The sequence below is a fragment of the Arvicanthis niloticus genome, chromosome 29 (genome assembly GCF_011762505.2).
Source record: "Arvicanthis niloticus isolate mArvNil1 chromosome 29, mArvNil1.pat.X, whole genome shotgun sequence".
In the NCBI taxonomy this organism is placed as follows: domain Eukaryota; kingdom Metazoa; phylum Chordata; class Mammalia; order Rodentia; family Muridae; genus Arvicanthis; species Arvicanthis niloticus.
Genome location: NC_133437.1, coordinates 13,928,597 through 13,951,711, shown reverse-complemented (window position 1 = coordinate 13,951,711; position 23,115 = coordinate 13,928,597). Strand labels below are relative to the sequence as shown.

Genomic DNA, 23,115 nt, shown 5'->3' with positions numbered 1-23,115 from the left:
GATTTTTTTTTTTCACAAATTCTGCAGTAAAAGAAACATCTTTAGAAACTGACATTTAGTGTTTGAAACTGAATACTCATGGTTAATCTCTGGTATTTCATCTTTTTTATTATGTCCATCAGAAGTATAGATCATAGGATGCCCTGTATTGTAACTGTGACAATTACCCTGTATTGTAAATGTGACAATTAATTCTGTGTAGCCTATTATAACAGATGAAAGGATAAGCTTTGCTGTAGATATACTTAGAACAATGCCAATTTATTATTAAAGATTCTTGACTCTTTCATTTTTCTTTATTAAGGTTGCAGTTTTCCACTGTAATACTTGTAAAAAATACTAAACTAGACACAAAATTTTTATTAATCTTTATTTTAGTCAGTCCTTGGCATTGTAAAAATTTATAATGAGATTTATAACAAACTTTTATCTACTTAAAAATAATAGGAACTTAGTGGACATTAGAAATGAAATATCTTTGTCATAAGTAACTATATATATATTGGTGTGAAATTCAATTTTTTGTGGATGACTATCTAGGTCATATGCTTCTTGAAGTAATTTAAGAATCACTAAGTTGTTGTCACATGTTTAGTTAACATTGCTTGGATACTTTTGTACTTTAAAAAGTTTATAGTTTTGAACTAAATTAAATCATAAGATTTAACTATTTTAAAATCATATGAAATTTTCACAGTATTAGAATATGTACATGAAATTTAAAAAATATTTTTATTTAAATAATGTGTTAAAAGGTATATTTTACTTAAATAGTATTTTATTTAAATAAATTTAGAAAATTAATTTGAATATAAGAATAATTAATTGTGTAAATCTGTATGTTCAAAAATTGCACTTTATAAATATAAGACTTCTGGCATGGTTCAGATTATACAGTTTGTAATCAAGTTTGATTCTTTTAGAATAGACAGACTCTAACTATTACTCAGGAAATTCAATTTTCTAAGTAAGATTTCTAGCATCCTAAAGCCATTTCATGATTGAGTAGCTAGTGCATCATTCTTGAAGGCTTCCTTTGCAATCAATTCCAGTAAGCCAATGAAACTCTGTAACAAAATTAGTCTAAATATTAGTCTAAATTCTTTCCATAGAATAAGGAAATAAGAATTTATACTCTAGGTAAGTTTCAATATACTAGAAAATGTTTCTTTGTAAAATAGGGCATAATGAGAATCTATTCTAAGAGTTTCAAGCCATCACTCTGCACAAGAAGGAGCTGAGTATCAAGGAGCCTAGACACTATAGGATATTACAATAGTGCTGTACCAAAAGTAAACATGAATATATGTTTATGTATGAATGTATGGGAAACAAAGCTGCTGGAATATCTTCCATCTCTGTTCAGCCATGTTGGAGCTATTGTCCTCCATAGTTTCAGGTGAGGTGATTGTCACCTAATGCATCCTGCTAGGCAGTGACCATTTCTGCTTATGAGGCAAAGCAGATTCAACAAGCATAATTTTACATATCTCTACTTTGGAAAATATCATGTAAGTAGTTTGTAAGTAGGAGATCATACTAGATCATGAGATCATGTAGATCAAGTAGAAAATATTACATTTCTCTATTAGTCACTATATCTAAAATAGTTAATAATCATTTTATATTTTTCTCTTTCCCAAAATATCATCTCATTCTTTTTGTAAGTATTTGGTATATTAAAGGACATTTTTTTTTTTTTTGGGCCTGGAGTCTATTCATGGGTGCTCTTTAAAACAAACAGTTAACTAAAACTTACATTAGTAGCTGTCCCTTTAGAGAATCCAGGAGATGTGGAGCTAATGCTTTCCTAGTGGTTATAGATACAAGCCGTTTCAGGTACACATCAGTTTAGCTTTGTATAATAGAGTGCACATTAAAAGATTAATCTACCTTAAGAGAATTCTGGACTTTACATTTAGCTCTTTGAGGTAAACTGTAAGCCTTTGCAAAGTGGCCTCTCATGAAATATTTTTGTGCTCCTGTGGGGTATGGGACACATTAAATAGTCTATGTTAGCTCTGCTATTTAAGGTGGGCATTTGGGTCAGTTTCACTGCTGAAATGGCTGTCCTGGACTCTGCTGCATATGACACTTCATTTGGTAGATTTCTATTTATATTCTTTCACTATCATAAGTTAACTACAAGGATAGCACTCTAAAATATGTTCTGTGCAAATTTTAATAAATTCTTCAGGTCTCAGGGTGGTATTTGAGATCACCTGTGTTTATGTCAAATGCTAGAATAAAGTTGGAGAATTCTAACATTTGCATTGTGTGGTATGGAAGGGCTACAGGCTTCAAAGAAGGTTTTAAAATATTTTTTAATATTGATAGTTGGAATAAGGACTACTAATTTCAGAAAGCATTGTGTCTAAGTTTTTTCAGTGCCAAGCACAGCCTATAATAGATTTTATAGTTCAAAACTAACTTGACATTACTCTGTGAATAAATTCGGCAGTGGGTTGTTTTGTTTTGTTTTGTTTGGCCTTTTGTTTATTTTGTTTATTTGGTTTTGTTTTTATTTTCTCTTCGATAAACATTGTTTTTTTATTGTTTTTCTTTATTTACATTTCAAATGATATCCCCTTTCCTGGTTTCCCTCCAAGAAACACCCTAGCATATGCCCCTCCCCCTGCTTCTATGAGGGTGTTCCCCCTCCCACCCACCCACTCCTGCCTCCGTGCCACCACTGCAGCATCAAACCTTCACAGGACCAAAGGCCTCACCCCCATTGATGTTCGACAAAACCATCCTCTGATACATACGCAGCTGGAGACTTGGGTCCCTCTGTGGCTGGTGGTTTAGTCCCTGGGAACTCTGGACGATCTGGTTGGTTGATATTGTTGTTTTTCCTATAGGGTTGCAAATTCTGTCAGCTCCTTCAGTTCTTTCTCTAACTCCTCCATTGGGGATCCCGTGCTCACTCCAATAGTTGGCTGTGAGCATCCATATCTATTTGCCAGGCTCTGGCAAACTTCTAAGCAGACAGCTATATCAGGCTCCTGTCAGCATGCACTTCGTGGCATCCACAATAGTGTCTGGGTTTGGTGACTGTATATGGAATGGATCCCCAGGTGGGGCAGTCTTTGGATAGCCTTTCCTTCAATCTCTGATCTACACTTTGTCTCCATATTTCCTCCTGTGAGTATTTTGTTCCCCCTTCTAAGAAGGACCAAAGCATCACTTTGGTCTTCCTTCTTCATGATCTTCATGTGGTCTGTGAATTTTATCTTAGGTATTCTGAGCTTTGGGGCTAATATCCACTTATTAGTGATTGCATACCATGTGTATTCTTTTGTAATTGGGTTACCTCACTCAGGATGATATTTTCTAGTTCCATCCATTTGCCTAAGAATGTCATGAATTCATTGGGTTTTTGTTTGTTTGTTTGTTTTTGTTTTTTGTTTTGTTTTTCAAGACAGGGTTTCTCTGTGTAACCCTGGCTGTCCTGGAACTCACTCTGTAGACCAGGCTGGCCTCGAACTCAGAAATCCGCCTGCCTCTGCTTCCCAAGTGCTGGGATTAAAGGCGTGCACCACCACTGCCCGGCATGAATTCATTGTTTTTAATAGCTGAGTAGTACTCCATTGTGTAAATGTCCCACATTTTCTGTATCCATTCCTCTGTTGAAAGACATCTGGGTTCTTTCCAACTTCTGGCTACTATATATAAGGCTGCTATGAACATAGTGGAGCATGTGTCCTTGTTATATGTTGGAGCATTTTTGGGGTACATGCCCAGGAATGTTATAGCTGGGTCCTCAGGAAGTACTATGTCCAATTTTCTGAGCAACCGCCACACTGATTATCAGAGTCGTTATAACAGCTTGCAATCTCATCAGCAATGGAAGAGTGTTCCTCTTTTTCCACATCCTCACCAGCATTTGCTGTCACCTGAGTTTTTGGTGTTAGCCATTCAGGGTCTTTTTTATACTCATACTTTTATTTTACCTTGTAGGTGATGTTTATTATCATGGAGACAAACCTAATAAATATGACAGCTAGAATCACTTTTTTTTTGGTGCTTTTGTTTAAAATGGTTCACTGTCTTTATGCTCCTGTGTTCCTTTAATATTTTTGCAACCACTTATAAATTTATTGAGGACTATTACCTTTGCTCTATCTTTTCATGTTTAATTTGAAGCCACAGTTTGCCGAAAGCCATAGAACATGGTGCCACATACAAAATGTTCTGTACCATAATTCACGTTGGATGCCGACTTTTATCGGTGTTCCTCTCAGAATGATGTTTTGTTCCATAAGTTCTTTTACAAACATAGATCCCACTTGCTTCAGAGATTTGTTTGCCTCTCCAGCTCTCAATGAAATTATATGAGGCTTTCAAACAGCCTGTCCAGAGATTTAGTTTCAAAGGCCCAACTGTAGAAATGTTTTACTTTAAGAAGAAACTGAAAAGATAAACTCTGGGACACATTTTTTTTTTTTTTGCAGTTTTTCTCTAGTGAAAAAATTATTTTGCATCATTAATAAACATGTGGATTTTCTGGAAAATTATTTCTACTCTGCCTGTTGCTCTCAAGCAGTTTCTTGTGACTCTAAAATTTGCATTTTATTCTACTTATGTGAAAAAAAACCCAAGGTTTTATTTTACTTTGAGCATTTCTACATTTCTCTAAACTGCTGTGTCTTTGCATGCTCCAAATACATCTAAACCTCAGATTATACTGCATGGTTTAACAAAAGCAAAACCAAAAAATCTAAGCCACACATTTGATCCCTACTTAGAACCCCTAAGGCATTATTTTTACTAGTTTAGTATATCTGTGAGGCCATATTTTTTCTTTAAAGTGAATCAATAGATATTCCAATACCAATTGTTGACAAATTTGCTTCTGCATTGTTCTTTTTATGTAATCTATATGTTCAGTCCCTTCACTGTTTTGCAAAGTCTCATACATTCTCCCTCGTTCTCATATAATTGACATGTCAAAAGCTCGGCTGAGAGTTAATTTTTGACTGGGAAACAGAACTCCATGATGATTGTCAGAATTCCTTTTCTCAAAGGGTTTAGGATTGTTTAGAAAGAGAAGCAAATAGGACGCCATTGACAGTGCTCTTGGGAATTTGAATTTTTCTGATCTCTCACAGAAATATTTCATTCCCAAATCTGTAATATTAAGGAATAAATTGTCTCCAGTCATATCAAACTCTCCGTTCCTGGCAAAGTTCATACCTGCTGTTTTTTTTGGTCTATTGTGAATAACAAATTGATTTAGGTGTTTCTAACTTTTGTTTGACCAACCGAATGAATGGCAGATTGTTCAGGAGCTACTTCCGTCCTTTAAGGGATGGTTTTCTTACAGAGACTTAGCTTCAAATAACCAGAGAACATATGGCTTTTGATTCCTCTTTCTATAATTGCATCCCAGTAGGAGGACGCTACCCAGATTAGTCTTGAACTCACAACCCTCCTGCCTTTGTCTCATGAGTCTATTGATAATGGGATTATAGGTATGTACATCATGGCCAGCTATATGGTTTTTTTTTTTTTTTTTTAAAGAACCTATATAAGAATGAGCCTCAATAAGAAATTCATACTCTCCATTTTGATTGATTGTGGTTTTCTGTCATGGTCTCCATCTGTCACAAAGAGACATTTTCTTGAAGAAGAATGAGGATTAACTTATTTGTGGGCATAATGCCAAATGTTTATAAGGTAGTTAGGAATTATGCTGGAATTTATGACATGGTTAAAATCTAGACTGGAATGGAGATATATATATATATATATATATATATATATATATATATATGGTGTATGTGTGTGTGTATGTGTGTGTGTGCATGTACTTCCTGAGTGATTAATGAAAGAGGTAATAAATTTCAAAAAGAGCAAGAAGGAGTATATGGGAGGGTTTGGAGGGAGAAATATAAGGGGGAAAAGAAAAATAAAAACAGAAATTTACATTCTCCTTTGTTATTAAGTTAAAGAGTCCAGAACAAAGACCCAGGAAAACATCAGAACAAAATACTGTTTACTGCTATTTTCCTTCTAAACCTACTGGCATTTAGAACACTCAGTCAAAAAGTCAGCAGGTAGGACACATTACCATATTTAACTTCTTTTATGATGAAAGCTGCCTTAAGTAACAAGAATATTCTCAGAATATATCACATAAGATGATAGCCTATAAAGATTTATGAAACATAAAATATTCCATTCTAAACTGTGGCAATATATTTAAACTATCTGCCTTCTGGCACTCAGATTTCACTGTCAAATGAAATATTCCTACAAAAAAAAAAAAAAAAGAATAGTATTGGAAAAATCATCTGCTTTCCAAAGATATCTCCAGAAGATATTATCTGGAGCAGTCAGAAAAAAAGAACATCTTTATTTTTTCAGTTTTTACACCAGAAATGTAGAAATGCCTTTTTTTTTTTTTCTTTAAAAGTGCAGGGCAACCCAGGCTCTCCACTGAAGCTCAAAGCTCATCTCCCAGAGTCTCTTAAATCACACCAGGTATTTTCTGTTTCATCTGAACAATTGTGGCCTGCTTCCAGCCCTTTATATCAGCTAAAATACAAATGGTAGGACAGTGAAGAAATTGATGTTTTAGTAATTCTCACCTGACATTAGTATCCTTTTTCTCCCTTCAAATCTCTTTGAAGAGTTTCACCCTCCCTTTGTAAGAACTAACAAAATACAGTGCTGTGTGTTGGAACATAGACATGATTGAAGCATTCAGCCATGTTCCTTCTAGGCCAGGTTGGTACTTTAAATATAAAATGCTAGAGATCCAGAGAACATCTACCTGACTTAGTGGTCAAGTGTGATGTAAGCTTTGCAGTGGAGTGTGGACATGTGTATTTCCCTCCAGCGTATAGAGAAGGCATCTTCTCTTATCTGCACTAAGCTTTTTCATGAAAGCACAAGGTGCAGCCAAAAACCCTGGGGAGTCTGTAATGGAGACAAGCTGGAAAAATCAAGTATTTATAGTATAGTTATATAAAATATATTTAAAAGTTCATTGTTTATTGGATTCCAGTGTTTTTAAGCATGTTTTCATTTTATTGGCTAAGCTTGGCAAACCTAATTGAATAATAGAGCAGGTTCTTCATAAAGCTGAGCAGGTATTGCTTTGGTCTGAAGTGATTCTTGCAGCTTTTCCTTGTAGAACTGAGGGTAAATTGATTATTAAAATATAGATAGTATCAGAAAAAGAGTAAACATTACTATTACTTATAGGTATTAAAAATATTAAAATGAAGTAAAGAAACAGAAGTACATTTTTTATGTAGAAGTAATAACTTTTTAAAATTAATATAGGCTGTAAGCATCTTATTTGTATACAATGTTTTGTTTTTTTCTAGCTTTATTGGAAGGTAAGAAGTGAAATCTCATCTTCTGTGTTCTGAGCTCTAAATTCTGCTTGCAGATTCGGGGAGGCTTTCCTTCTGTGTTCAGATAATCATGGATTTATCTTTTCTATGTGGTTTTTAAAAATCAATGTTGTGATTCCAGTGACAGAAGAATTTTTAAAACTATTTTCATAAACTTTATTATTAAAAACACTAATTTTAAAAATCATACACTAAAATTAAGTGGACTGAAAGTCTGTACAAATGAGCGAACTTCTACACAGTCACAATCAACATACAGACCAGAAGCTGTGGAGCTTTGTGTTAATTTTATGCTTCAGTATTGACTAAATTATATGCACATATCCATTACCAAACCCAAAATAATCCATGACAGCAAGAATCTGATGATAATGAGACATGCATTGTCTCTTTTAAATATCTCAGTGGGCTAAGTCAAGCTTTATGTGTTCCAGAGCATCCTATACGATGGATTCATTACAAAAGTATACAGTATTGATACATTGTCTATATGTAATTTTAAAAAGTAAAGTGAATATTTAAAAATATACTAAATGGGTAATCTTAATGGGTATGGAAGTGTTAGGAATCCTTTTACAGTTTACCATTAACATTACCATTAACATGGTCATATAACAAGTTGCTTTTATCTTTTTTGAGACTGAAACTATAAAAAGCCAGAAGAAAAGCACATTAATTAGACCATTTTGAAAATGTTGAAGAAAAGAGTTTTAATTGCTGAACATATTGCTGCTGATGGCGTGTTGGTGGATAGTAAAGCTGACAATGTGTACCACATAGAGCTATGTCCTTGAGCATTTTTTAGACTCAAATTATAAGACATAGTTAGCATTTAGTTTTTGGTGATTATTTTGCAGTAGAATAAAGATGTGAATGTCTTTAGCCTGTGTTTTGGTCATCAGTTCTTATTTCAGAAGCAAGGGTGTGGGCTCTTTCAAGGTCAAAATAGCTAGTTACTCATATTCTGCATTAAAAAGTTAATTTTTAACTAAAGTAAATTTGTAAATTTACTTTAGTTAAAAATTTAGTTTACAGATTTAAATTTTTTGTAATTTGTAAATTTGTAATTTGTAAAGTTAATTAATAGGTTTACAACAGATGGGTCTTTTCATGTTTCCTAGTAAAAATACTAATAGGTTTTTTTGCAGTTAGTATTTCTTAAGTTCTTTACTGTCTGTCAATTAATAATAACGTTCATTAATTTTAAATAATCTATTATAGTTGCCTATCCTGACTATTCTGTTGGAGGCCCATCACTAATAAGTATTTTAATATGTAAACATTTTCAGCCAATGTTCATAATAGAAATGACCATTCCTCAAACATAATCTGTGCAGAATAATGAGTAATATCTTCTGTTAAGGAATATTGTCATTATTTCACTATGTAATATGTCTAATACCATATAAGCCTAACCTGAAAAGATGCTTACAATCTGCAATCTGACATGTTTATTGATTTACAGTGAGTGATGAATTAAAAATATAAATTGTTTTGTGTTTACCTTTCTCTTCTAAATAGAAAGAGAAGGAACATATGGACTTAAGTAGGGTGAGAGGTGGGCCAGGCGGGAGCTGGGGAGGAGATACTCTGATCAGGATAGCTTGTATGAAAAGAGTGTCTCCCACCACCAGAAGTGACGGGGAAAAGGCATGGTGTAAGAGCTCAGCTACAGGGGACCCCAAAGGGGGACAAGATTTGGGACATAAATAAATAAAATAATTAAATTAAAGAAAAAAGCTGTTTTCAATAAAAGAAACAATTACAAAAAATATTTAAAATAAAAAACATTTTCTGGACATTTGAGGATTTGAAAATTAATACATTAATGTGTTAAAAAATCAACCATTTTATTATTTTTATTCATAACCATTTTTCTTTGTTAAAGCTGCTAGAATTTTTCACATGTATTTTTTAAATCTCATGGAAACATCTGTAAGCAAGACAAAACACATGGTTTCAAATTTTAGGGTAGTTTATCAAATACTACAAAAAAAAGTTCTGGGTTTGGGTGACATAAAATAATTAACGTTCTTCTACACTGTTTTTTTTTTTTTTCTGTATCTTCTTTAAAATTTAAATTGAATCACAATATCATGCTTACCTCAGTCAAATCCTATCTTACAGATTTTGTATCCCGTCTTTGTGTCTATGATGGTATTTTGTTAGTACTTTTAATCTATTTTGTTTCATTTATTTGCCTTCTATTTTCAAGGATGTTGTTGCTGGTTTATTTTTAATCAAAGAAGTTTTAAAAGTCTAAATAGTAACAAGAAAATGAAAATTTTGATCTGTTATAAGTAGTTGTCTATTTTACACCACCCGTCTGTACTTTTAGAGAGCACAGATATAACACAAAGAATTCTCCTAGGAAACCTGAAATCTATTTCTAAATTATAAGAAGCTTCCCAAACGTCTACAAATAAATTGAATGGCTCTTAATCAATTCACAGCTTCACGATTAAGTGACCTCATGCTTGTGCCTGTGGCCGGCCTGTTGTTCTTGCTACTCTTTTATTTCCATCACCCAGAATGCTGTTCTTTCTACAGCTGTAATTATACAAGGTACCGTTAACCCTTCTTACCTTTATCTCACCTGCCCCATGTCCTGTTTTCCATGTCCCTTTCTACACTTCAAGCTTTATCCAACTCAGCTCAGCTAGAGAGGTCCCTGGTGCTCCTGTGAGTACAAGTCTCAAAACAGCTTCCCAATATACTCAGCTGTCTGTTTGCATTTGAATTAGGATCCTGTCTTCTATGCTGTTTCTGACCCTGGACCTTCTTTTCAGATCTGCTTCTGAGGAGTAAGTCCCTATCATGTTTTTGCACATGTTAACAATACAACCAGGTGCTGGCTTACAAATTCAAATTTCGTATAGCTAAATACCCATTCTCTCTCTGCTGAATCATGCCTTCTGTTTGTAGATATTCCTCTATAGTTGTAACCTTCTCAGTTGTAATCTTTAGATAAATGACAAGTATTGTACCAGCAGAAGGGATATGCATTTAAAAGCTACAAATGTATGTATGATATAGAAGTCTATAATGTCTATATTTAGACAATATAGTGATATTGAATATACTTCAGCTATAATTTAGCTGACACTGGACATGGGGGTAGGTCATGAATCAGGACAAAATGTTGATATCTAATGTTTGGCAAACCCTAAGTCAACATTGATAAAGTCTAACATATTTTTGGCAGAATGACAATTTTTGTGTAAATGTCCAGAAAAAGGTCTTGAAGTGAGATGGTAGAGGCTTTGCCTTCACCAGCCTGCTAGTGTGAGCCTATCTGTATATCTGTGTGCCTAATTCCATGTGGCCTGTATCCTGGTGTGTGTATTGGTCTGTGCCTCTGTATATGTGAGCAATGTGGGATGGCGTGTGCCTCATGCCATCTGTCTGTTCAGAGGCTTCTGTGATGCTGAATATGTATGGCTTTTCTGTTTGTAGATTCTCAATCTCTTCAATGTCCAGGCAGCCTGGTCCCTCCTCCTTTCCTGGATTTAAGGCTTAGACCTTACAAGGCATTACTAGATTTTCTTTCATTTGACTTTTAGTATGTACAGTTCAATAGACTACCTCTCCCCTATTCTCGTGTGTATGTCTCCCCTATCTTAACCCAGAAGGTAATGTTATGAGAATATAGTGCCTTAGGAGGAGACTTGGAAATGAGTGTATTGATAGGATCCATTCATTTATTTTAAAAAGAACAGAGAGAATGTTTGCTCATTGTGTTGGGATGTGTATGGTCTTTTATTAATCATTTATTAATAATTAATTAATTATTAATCAGAAAGTATAACTTTCAAGATGTTAAATCTTCTAGCATCTTGATGTTCATGTTTCCAGCATGTAAAAAGTCAGAAGTAAATTTATACTTTGTATAATCTCACCAAATTATGAGACATGTTGTTTGTGTCTTTGTTTATTCATTTAGTTTGTTTATATAGACATGTCTCAGCATGTAATCTAGACTGATCTGGAAATATGTAGGACTTGCTGACTGGGAACTAGTTATAATTCTTCTGACTTATACTCAACTGATGGTTTCACAGGTATGAACCACCATGTATACATGATATATTCTTTCGATAGACCAGACAGATTAAGACTCAAAGATTTCATGTTTACACTAATTATTTTTATCACTGCCTATTATCAGCACTTAGTCAGTTTTGATGAACCTATTTAACAATACAAGTGTACTTATTTAAAAATCTTCAGTCCTATGCCATCATTACTGACAGTAGCATGAAGCCATGGTGTTTGCAATTAGCTGCCCTTATTCATTCCTAGGCAAAATTGTTTAATATAATCTAAAACTTAAGAAGTACCAGCTTATCATTGATCTTTAAACTCTGTCTAAACAGAGACATTCTCAAGAAAGTCTTTAAGGTTGAAAATCTAGCAATTCTTGACTGTCAGAAAAGGACAAATGCTTACAGATTGTTGTTAGGATTACTCTGGTTTAGTAAATTGTAAGTTGTAGATTCCCCTCCAATAATGATGGCTTTACCAGCATTGAGTACGTAGCTGGGTTTCCAGTAATAGGCATAATTTCCCTCTTACTGAGCAAGTCTTAAGTCCAATTAGAGAGCTGTTGGTTACCACCAAGGTATGTGTGCCACTACTGTACCCTTACGGTACAATGAACTGGCATGTTGAACAATGATATGGCTCATAGGCATCATATCTGGTGGGAAACCAGTATAGAAAATCACAACCAATCAAATTGAAGAGGAATGGATCCCCGTTCCAGCATATACATCTACAAAATACTCCTACTCAGAGAATATGATAAAAGAGGGTTCATTAAAGAGTCTAAGAGCCAGAGGATCAGGAAGTTTGCTGTGGTATTGTGTCTTCTAAAAACATCAAAACTCACACTCGTAAAGATTCAACATGACTGCCCAAGCTTGAACTAAACAAGGATGATACCAATGGACATGCCAAACTAGACAGGGAAAAACTCATGAGGCATCAACCTACACAAAGATTTATATACAACTGAGGAAAGCTTGGAGTGGGAGAGGTGGTCTTCCCTGGAGGAAGTACACCAATTTCTTGTACAAGGCCAAATTTTCAACCTTGAAAACATACATACAAGTGACATTATTTGGACTAAACAGGTTATTTTTAGGACACATATATGTGTAATCAATGTAAATATGAATACATATCACATACATACATGAATGCAATAACCATTAGTGAAAAAGTCCATGAGTTTGGAAGAGAGCAGTGAGGACTACGTGATTTCAAAGAGAAAAGAGAAGGAAAAATGTAATGTAAATTATATAATAATCAAAAAGTATAAATAACCTTCCCATTTACATTAATTTGTGAACTTCTAAATTCTTCACTTTAACTCCTGTATTGGAAAGGTTCTTGGGTTTCCTCAGTTTCATGTTAACTGGACACAGCTAGAATCATTTTAAAAGACAAAACCTCAACTGAGTAAATTTCCTCACTAGACAGGCCTGTGGGCAAGCCCGTGTTGCATTTTCTGGAGTGATGATTGATGGGCTGGACCAAGCTCACTGTGGGTGGTACTATCTCTAGGAAGGTAGTGCTGACTTTTATAAGAAAGCACGCTGAACAGGGCTTGAGGATCAAGGCAGCAAGCAGCACCCTGCCATGACTTCAGCATCAGCTTTTGCTCCCAAGTTTCTTCCCTGAGTTCCTGCCCTGCCTGCCTTCAACAATGGACAGTGATGTGGAAGTTTAAGCAAAATAAATCCTTTTATCCCCAAGCTGTCTTTTTGTTATGGTATTTTATCATAGCAATAGACAGTGATGCTAAGGCAAGCTCTAATGTTGAATTATTGCAAAGAATAAAGCAGGTATGTTTCTGACAATTGGTTCCAGATGGTGTGTATTTAAATAGCAATGTCCTTACTTTTAAACAAAGCTTAAACTCTATCACTGTCTCCTTAACTTTAATATCAATTAAGTCACTCAGCCAACATCCCAGCAAGTAAAGTAAAAGGTGACAGAGGGTGGGTTTCCATCAGGTGGTGGGATAATTTATGACTGAAACCCAAGACTTTGTGTGCAGTCATCTCCTTTTCAGAAATTGCTTTCAGAAAGAAACTTTTTTCCTTTCCATTCAACCTTACATGAAATGGCGTCAGGGTCTGACTCTGAGGTATTGGCACTAATTAGTTGTAATGGTCAAGTGGTCAGTAGACAGGCTGCTCCTCTGATAGAACAATTCACTCCCTAGTGTGCCTTGCCCCATGTTCCTTTCTGATTATCACAGATTTCATTCTCTTTATTTTAAAGTGCACATGTGTGTTCGTGTGTGTGTGTGTGTCTTTGTTCAAGTGTACATGTGGTATAAGCACTTATATGTGCTTGTGTGTGAGTGTGCATATATAGAGGCCAGAGGCTAATGTTGAATACCTTTCTCTATTGCGCTTACATTATTATTACCAATGTGGCTTAATTAATTAGCCAAGGAAGCACCAAGAACCCTCCTGTTTCTCCTCTCCAGCCATGATTCCAGGCACACGTTACCAGAACTGGTATTTTACGTGGTTTCTCAGGATCCGAACATCTCATGTTCATGCCACAAGTATTTTCCTCTCCCACCCTGAAAAGGACTTTTTATATTAAAGCTATGTGTTCCAGGCACAGGGGATAGAGCATAAACTGAGGGAATACGCAACCTATAAGTTGCCAAACTGGAGACCCATCCCATGGACAAGCACTAATCTCTAACACTATTAATGATACTCTGTTATGCTTGCAGATAGGAGCATGTTGTCCTCTGAGAGGCTGCACCCTGCAGCTACTCAGACAGATACAGACACCCACAGGCAAACAGTAGATGGAGCATGGGGACTCTTATAAAAGACTAGGAGCAAGGTTTGCAGGTCCAGAAGAGGAGGAACTCCACAGGAAGACCAACAGAGTCAACTAACCTGGACCCTTGAGGCTCTCAGAGACTGAACCACCAACCAAAGAACATACATGAGCTGGACCTAGGCTTGTTGCTCATATATAGGAGATGTGCAGCTTGTTCTTCATGTGGGTCCTGAACAACTGGAATGGGGGCTATCCCAAAAGCTGTTACTGTATGTGGGATATGTTCTTCTAGCCGGGCTGCTGTGTTTGGCCTCAGTGAGAGTAAGTGCCTAGCCTAGCATAGACTTAAAGTGCCAGGGTGGGAAGATACTCAGGGGGTCCTCACCTTCTCAGAGGAGATGGGGGGGGGTAAGGAAATGGGGAAAGGATTGTGGGAGGGGTGACCAGGAGTGGGGCAGTGAGCAGGATGTAAAGTGAATAAGTAAAAAAAATTAAATTAAAAATAAACTCTGCATAAATGTGAAAAAATTGAATTCCAACCACATTTCCAAAAGATGGCCTTGCCATTATTTTCCCTGCTGACTGCTGTCTTACTATGAACTCTGAGAGGTTTCAAGCTTTCTAATCTAATTTCAGCTTTTTGATAGTGATTTCTTCAGTAGGTACAGCAGGAGGTTCTGTGGCATTTGCCATGGAGACCTTGTAGTGAGGTTTAGGTATGTTAACATTGTTATCTTTATTATATTTTTTATTTACTTATTATTGTGTGCACATCACCATACATGTACAAAGGTCAACTGGGCAATAGGCAGTCTTTGCTTTCCATAATGTCTGTGCCAAGGATTGAATTCAGGTCACTGTTCTTTTGTTGATAAGAGCTTTTATATGCTGAACTATCCTATTGGGTCAGTCATTGGAACTTTCACATAAATGTTAGGAAAGGGAATAGAGTTGAGACCCAAGATTCCTTTTGTCTACCAGAAAGTTGTTGACTTTTAAAACTGATGATATGTGCAGGGAAATTCTGTGAACTTAATCTAGCAGACAATTTACTTATCTGCATCTTAATTTTTCAAAATATGCTGATGAGATAGAAGGGTTTTCATTTTTCCTCATTATAAAGGATGACCTTTGTTCCACTATAGCATGCTCAGATAAAGTCTTCTGGCAAATGATTGAATGAATATAAATGTAACTCTTTCATGGAGCTTTGTAAAATTAATGTTTATATGCCAGATGTAATTGTCTTCTTGGAGGCTTACTGCTGAATAAGCTCACTCTTTCTAGTTCTTTCTGAACTCTGGCTGGCTGGTTCAACTCAGCTGTTTTGGCTCAAACTCTTCTCCAGGCTGACTGTTCAATCTGGCTTTTTTCCAACTTCTTACTGAATTGCTCTGCTTGGCTTCAAACCAATTCTGGCAGTTGTTAAGTTTGAGGTAAAATATTAAGGCCTAAATGGAATGTTAAGGCCTAGGTAACAGTTACCTAGATAGCCTGCCATTATATAGATACTTTCTGATATGTTTTTGCTGCTACTTGGATACTTTCTAATGCTAAGATTGATTATATATTTTGTTACGTTCTTTATCCTTGGAAACCAGTTATAATAAAAGTTACTAGAAATGTTTTGTATAGTTACCCACAACAGTCTTGGACCAAAACCAACCACCAAACAGCATTTCCTATGCCATAGCTTTTATGGTATAAGCTGTCTCCGAGATAGGCCCCAATATAAGAGAGACACCTACCTGTACTAATATAAGAAATTATTTGGAATAAGACTTCCATTTTGAATAGTGGTGCAGTAAGCTTAAGCTCCCAAGACCTCTCTGGAAACTGACATCCTACTTACTTAGCAGGGAGAAACATGTATGTGGGTAACTAACATCCTGTTTGGCAAGTTAAGACATGAATGTTAGACGAATTTTATCTTTGTAAACAAGTTAGGACATGAATATTAGACAAAGTAAGTCCCCTCCATAGTTGAATGCCCCAACCAATGGAAGCAGGATAAATGTACAACAAAAACATGGACAGGATAAGGATATCCTTAATCCCTAAATCCTTACCGGTGAAGTAATTTTGGCACAGATCTCTGTAGAACCTTAACTCAATTTCATGGTTCAGTTCCTGAATCTGGACTATGGTCCTGGTTGACCAGTCCTGGGGCATATGCTCAATAAACTACTTCTGTCGGAAAGAGATGGCTGTTCTTTTGGTTTGTGAGGCAATGCCTGGACCCCACAGCAATTTGTTCTAATCTTCTGGTGCTTTCCTATTGTCTGGTTTCAACAGCCTCTGCTGACTTGCACTGAACTGCATGAACTCATGAATGAACTCAACTCCACTGTACTGTACTCACTGCACTAACCCCTAGTTGACCCCTCTCCCTGTGCTTCTCTTAGATACTTCTCTTTCCTGTGATGTTCTCTTGAGACTTGGGCATATCCTATCTCTGACTCATTCTGTCAGATGTTTCTCAGATTCCTCACTTTGACCCTCAGTTAGAAGTCACTTTTAAACATGGCTTTTTCCTTCTACCAACTAATCTTGTCTTAAAGTTATTTACTAAGACTGTATCTATATTCCAGGCAAGTCACATAGACCTAGAAGGTCTTCAGATGTGATTAAAGCAGTCAGGTTGATGGATTAATATTCCTCTACCTAGCTTTCCCTCTTAACTTGTGTTCCTAATTTTTTAGTTTTATTATTTTAGTCTAAATTAGGTTTACTGTTAAGTGCTTAAGGGAATCTCTTTATAAGAAAATTTGTGAACTTATTAAAAAATTCTTCAGAAAAAAAAATCATATTGACATTCTCCAACTAGTTAGAGGCCAAAGTTCTAAGGATGACAATGTATTTCCTTCTGAGCAGCAAAAGCTACATTTAATTCAAATTTTTATTTTTTATTCAGAGGTGATTAGAATGAACCTTCCATCATTTGTTTACTTATATTATCTATTCTCTCTATAAACATTCTGACTTTCAAATGCATAACTATCAAATTCTCTGAGGCAGGGGCCAGAAGTCTGTTTGTTTGTTTGTTTGTTCATTTCTCTTTCTTTCCCTCCTTCTTTTTTCTTGCTCTTGTCTTAATCCCCCACACACATTTTAATAGTTTCATTCTTCTGTCCATGTCTATGTTGAAATGGCACTGTTTCTAAGCTGACTATAGATTCATGGTCTTCCTGCCTTATTTTCTTGGAACTAGATGTAAAGGCATGAATCAGCAGATGGGCTGTGTTTTCAATAAACATTCCCATGAGTGTGAGGATGAAGCATCTTCCTATCTCAACTGCTGAATATCAGTGGTCAGAGATGCTTTGTCTGTTTATTGAACAGTATGTATCGTTCTTTCTTATGGACCCATGCATCTTCTCAAAACAGGTTTTAGGAAGTTTTTCTTTTCTGAAAGTTTCTGAGAAATGTTTTCTTCAAAACGAAATGAAAAACAGGGTTTTAAAACACTTGATGATTTCAAGGATGAAAAAGAAATAAACTATGACAGCTGTCTCTCCCTCAAAGCTCCTGTGGTATAAATTCACATCCCAACACTACGAAATTATGATTAATCTACTGAATAAGGATACTTATTTTTTAACTTTTAATATTTCCATATATGAACTCTTCCTAAAATTTATGATTGTTTTGGTTTGGTTCTATCCTCCAAAATGAAATGCTGAAAGTGCCTGTCAAGTTTTGTAGTTTTCCTGCTAAACATAGTAAAACCGCATTCCAGCAGTGTGAAACAAACATCACCTTCATAAGAGCAAGGGAACATTTTACTTTCAAAAAAAAAAAAAAAAAAAAAAAAAAAAGCTGAATTCATGTTGTGAAGAAAGCCAGTTCAGTGTTAGGAAATACTGTGTACTGGAAACTGGAATAAGTGTTGTAGGAACGTGTTGACTGTGCGAGTATGCTGTCACATGCTCCGTTAGACAAGACCGAATACTGAATCCTGTTAGCGCACAGAATTATGGGTGGAAACTGACACTGTCATGAGGATGAGCCATCCCTTTGTTTTCTGTCGAGTTTTGGTACTTGTGTATGCATAGGTAGGTGAGTATATTTATAAGTACATTCAGATACTGCTTTATACACACATATTTTTTTCATAAATTCTCTAAAGATATGTTACGTAATGATATGGAAAAACAGATAAAGCATTTGCATATTTTGAGAATTTCCTTTACACCACTATGTAAAAACAGAGTTGTTACCACTTGATGATTGTTGACGTAATCTTGTTGAAGAAGGTCAACATAGGAGTTAGTTCAGCTTGGGACCCCATAAACCTGGCTCCTTCTATGCATATGCCATGGACACTCATACTCTGCTGGATGTTACATCGCTTTCCCAATAATGTACACAGCAGCCTCAGAACTCCTCAACCTCTTACCTGCATACTCCTTACCTCTTACCTCCATATGGAAAAGCAGCATAAGTTCCCTCACCGCTGTGAACCATCACATTTAGAAAGTTTCTATAGCGTGTATTCGAAGGAATATGAATAATAGAAGGACCAGTCTGGACTGAACTAATTCTGGGTACACACTCAATGAGGCAAAATTGTCCTGTAATAAACATTTTTGGATGCTCCATAATTTACCAGTTTATGTCTTTGTATAATTGAGCCTGCATATAATTAAAATGAGATGTATCTTGAGGGGACCTGAGCAGTAAAAAATGCAGTAATGTGATCTAATCTGTCGTTCTCAATACTCTAACTACCCTAACTACTCCCTACTTAGTGAGTAATGCTGCCACCTCTAGAATTCAGGAACACTCTGGGTTCCTAAAGCTATCGAGCTTTATTCCAAAACTATGTTAGCCCTTATTTTTGATTCTTTGGACAAGGAGCCAATAACCTGAATGAAGCTGGACTATATTCCTCCATCTGCTACACTGTGTTGACAATGAACTTGAAAATTCGCTTCTCCAAGTTCGTTAAAGCAAACCATCAGGGAGGTCAAAGGAATCAAAAGGAATTAGAAGTGCCTGTATATATTTCCATTTGAAATGTGCATCTATGAATACCCTACAGTGAGTGTTTGTCCTAAAATATGTAATATGTCTATTTACAGTGGCAAAAACAATTATGCTTGGGTTCTTATCTGCTAATATTGAAGAGTTCTTATGACACATATGCATACAAAATAATATGTAAAAATGTAAAGAATCAACTGGAAATGGATTACTGAAACTCAAAAAAAAATCATTGGTGTGATGTTGAGCATTGGAAGAGCATGTTGTTGAGGTCTCTATTATTTGTACAAATAGAGGCACAATATTTGCAACAATGAGTATAAAACACAGAAACTGTTTTTGTATTTGTCAAAAGAATATGATTTGCTTGACTTACATTTATGATATATCCTCTCATTAGTATTTAAACAATGTGTACAACATGTTAGTATTTGTTTTGTTAGGTACTCTTCTATGTAAGGAGGTACAATGCCCTTTAGTTTTACTCTCTCTCTCTCTCTCCACATATAATATATATATATTATTATATATCATATATCATATATCATATATCATATATCATCATATATCATATTATATATTATATATTACTATATATTACTATATATTATATATTATTATATAATATATAATATATAATATTATAATATATAATATTATATATAATAATATATACAATATTATATATAATAATATATGCATATATAATATATATAATGTACTAGTTTGTAATAAATAATAAATGGATATTAAGCTTTTTAACTGTATGCAAACAGTTGTAATATTTTAAACAAACTTATCAGATTTAATTCTAAAACTAGCCATGAAGGGTTTATAATGTTTTAATGGCTTCATTTTATCTAAAATATTTTCAAACAATATATTTTTATCACATTTCCCTACTTCTTCCATATCTTCCTCACTTCCTCACACATGTAAGTTGGCGTTCATGGACTTTGAGGTTGCAGAAGCTCAAGGCAGGCTCCATGTCACTTTCTCTTCCTGCTGCCTGCCGATCCATATGTAGAACTCTTAGCTACGTCTCCAGCACCATGTCTGCCTGCATGACACCATGCTTCCTGTCATGACAGTGATGAACTAAACCTCTCAACTGTAAGCCCAGCCCCAATGAAATGTTTTTCTTCCTAAGAGAAGTAAAGGTCATGGTGTCTCTTCACAGCACTGAAGACACTAACATGAATACTATTAATAACAATGATAATAATGGTCCTTAAATGATTTTATACCTAAAATATATTTTATTTTGTTTAGAGAGTTAAGAGTGTGAGGCTTTATATTCATTTTAAATTAGGTTTTAATAGTTGATATGTATGTCATAAATCCCAATACATTGTATAAAATATTAAAATATTTTAACCATTAAATTAGATTAAAAAAGAATCACTAAAATTTCAAACTTACTCAAATAAAGACAAAAATAAAAGATGCAATAAGTAGGGAACAAATACTTAAATGATTAGTTTAAAGGCATTTATATAATACTCATTTCTAATGTAGTGGTTTGAAAGCTATTTTTTTATGTTTACAAACTACAGTTAGATTGAACTTAAAAATCACACTATACATAGTAGGCTTTCATGTCAATTGTATCATATTATAAATAAGTAAAATGTACATGCCTTACATGGAGGTAATGTTTTCAAATGCTGATGCATCTCTATTAATACCTAATTAAACAGATTTCAGAGTAAAACTATTATACAACATAAGTGTTACTTAATTTCTAAATGACAATAAGACTTTGTGCAAATATCTGAAGAAAATTATGTCATGGCTAAGAGATGCAGGCAAATCCATAATCATAATGAGAGATAGTGCTATTCCTCTCAGTAACAGATAGTCAGCATATGAAACACCAAGAGGATACAGAAACCTTGAATAACATTATCCAGCAACTTCACTGAAAGTATTTGCATATGTTTCAGACCGAGATAATAAAATCAAGTGTGTTCATTAGGAAATGCCTAGTCTATCAGGGAAATAATTTAAAATATTCAAATATAAGCATTAATTTACATTTTAAATGTAAATAGAGATAAGTATCTCAAATGAATGCAGGCTTGTTCTTTTGTTTTAGATTTTGTGTTTTAAGAACAGTTTCATACTGTAACCCAGTCTAGCCTTGAACTTGTACCAGCTTTCCTGCTTTGGTTTCCTGAGGCCTGAGATGATAGGCATGCACCACCATGACATGCTGGCTCTGAGGCCTTCAGCATCATGGATTTTAGTACCTATCAGAAATAGTTTAAAAGACTTCCCTGTCTTAAAACTAGTGTAAACACCATATAAAGTTCAAAGAATGAATTATGAAGTTTTAAAAACTGCATTTTATGCTGCATACAACCCTATGCACCAAAGAGTCTGTAAAATCCTGAGAGAGGTTTAAATAAATGTTTGTAACCACTTGTTGCAAAATTTTATTTATAGCTCATAAAATAAGTATGACAACATTTCTAACAAAATATTCAATATGTATTTGATCTGAGATGCCGCGGATTATAACATATACCAGTATTTGACATTGTTGAATGAAACAGCAATTGTTCTCAACTAAAATGTGAATTGGGTTGATGGGGCTGTGAGGAGGATCTGTGAGGTGCTCTCGAAAAGAAAACCTGTTTGGATATATTGCATGAACTTTTTTCTATTAAAACATAGAAACTGATAACATTGCTCTGTAAAGCACGCGAATGACTTAATGTGATGTCGTAAGAGCTTATCAACTTCTGATATTTTAAAATATAAAACATGTGTGTGCTCTGAATTGTCAAGTGGAGCATTTGAAGATACGAAAATACAAACACATGTGGGCTATTCAAATTAGAACCTAAAACTGTTTCCATTAAATAAGCTTGTTTGAACTGAATTTAAACTAGTATCTCAGCCAAATTTTTTTTTTTTTTTTTTTTTTTTTTTTTTTTTTTTTTTTTTTTTTTTTTGGCCTATAGGTGGTTTATAAATTTTCTGCCTTGATCAATTAAGTAAGAAAGATATTCTCAATGTTTTGTTCGTTCACAATACACCAGTAGCAAAAACACAAAGGCACATCTACCATATAAAGTTATTAACTCACAAACACTTGAAATGTGTGAGTTTCTTAAACTTTTCTCCAACCTTTGAGCTACGCATTTCCATCGATGTCTTCTGAAATGTCAAGCTCTTTGAATAAATGACACTAAGTGGTAACTCAAATCAATGACGTTGGGCCACTGGAGGCTGTATTATAATATACGGACAGGACTATAAACCAATCTCCAAGCCTTCTTTTTTTTCCAGAGTTCCACAGAAATTGATACCAGTTAATAAATGAAGAGTTCAAGAGGACCAGAAGTTAAGGACCTCATACTTAAGGAGGTACATGGTGTGTGTAGTCATAAAAACAGATAATTTATTTAAAAATTTTAAAATTTCCAAATTATAATGTATTCAGGCAAACTTAGCAAAGAAGATCCTGTTGTATTTGGATGGAATAACACAGTACTCAAAATTTGTTTGTCTCCAAAGTTTCTATTTTCCCTTAATTATTTTAGAGTAGTCACTTACCGAAATATTTTTCTCAACTGAATGTTTCTTTTAGTAGCACTAATACATTCATAATATTTGTCTGAGCAGAAATTTTATGTCTGTTAAGTATGATAAAAAATGTTATGCCTCTTTTAAGTTTATAAAATATAAAATAACTCTTACATACCTACCTCTTAGTGCATTTTATGGGAGATATTCACTGGCATGACAATTTGCTTTTATAGGTTTCACTATCACATATTCATATTTAACATGGCTTCTTGCATACTTTGCTATTATTTTAGAATAAATTAAAAAACTGATTGGTGATATTTTTTCTTGCTGAACCTTTGTTAATATATTATGATTTCCAGTTTTATATTTTAATGGATTTATATGTGTTTTTTTTTGTTTGTTTGCT

General features: G+C 34.6%; 1 protein-coding gene across 4 annotated transcripts in view; it reads right to left on the bottom strand.

Annotated features, from left to right (window-relative positions):
* The window catches only part of Edil3 (EGF like and discoidin domains 3), a 441,307-nt gene that overhangs the window by 6,284 nt on the left and 411,908 nt on the right, over positions 1–23,115 (bottom strand). The window lies entirely within an intron of this gene.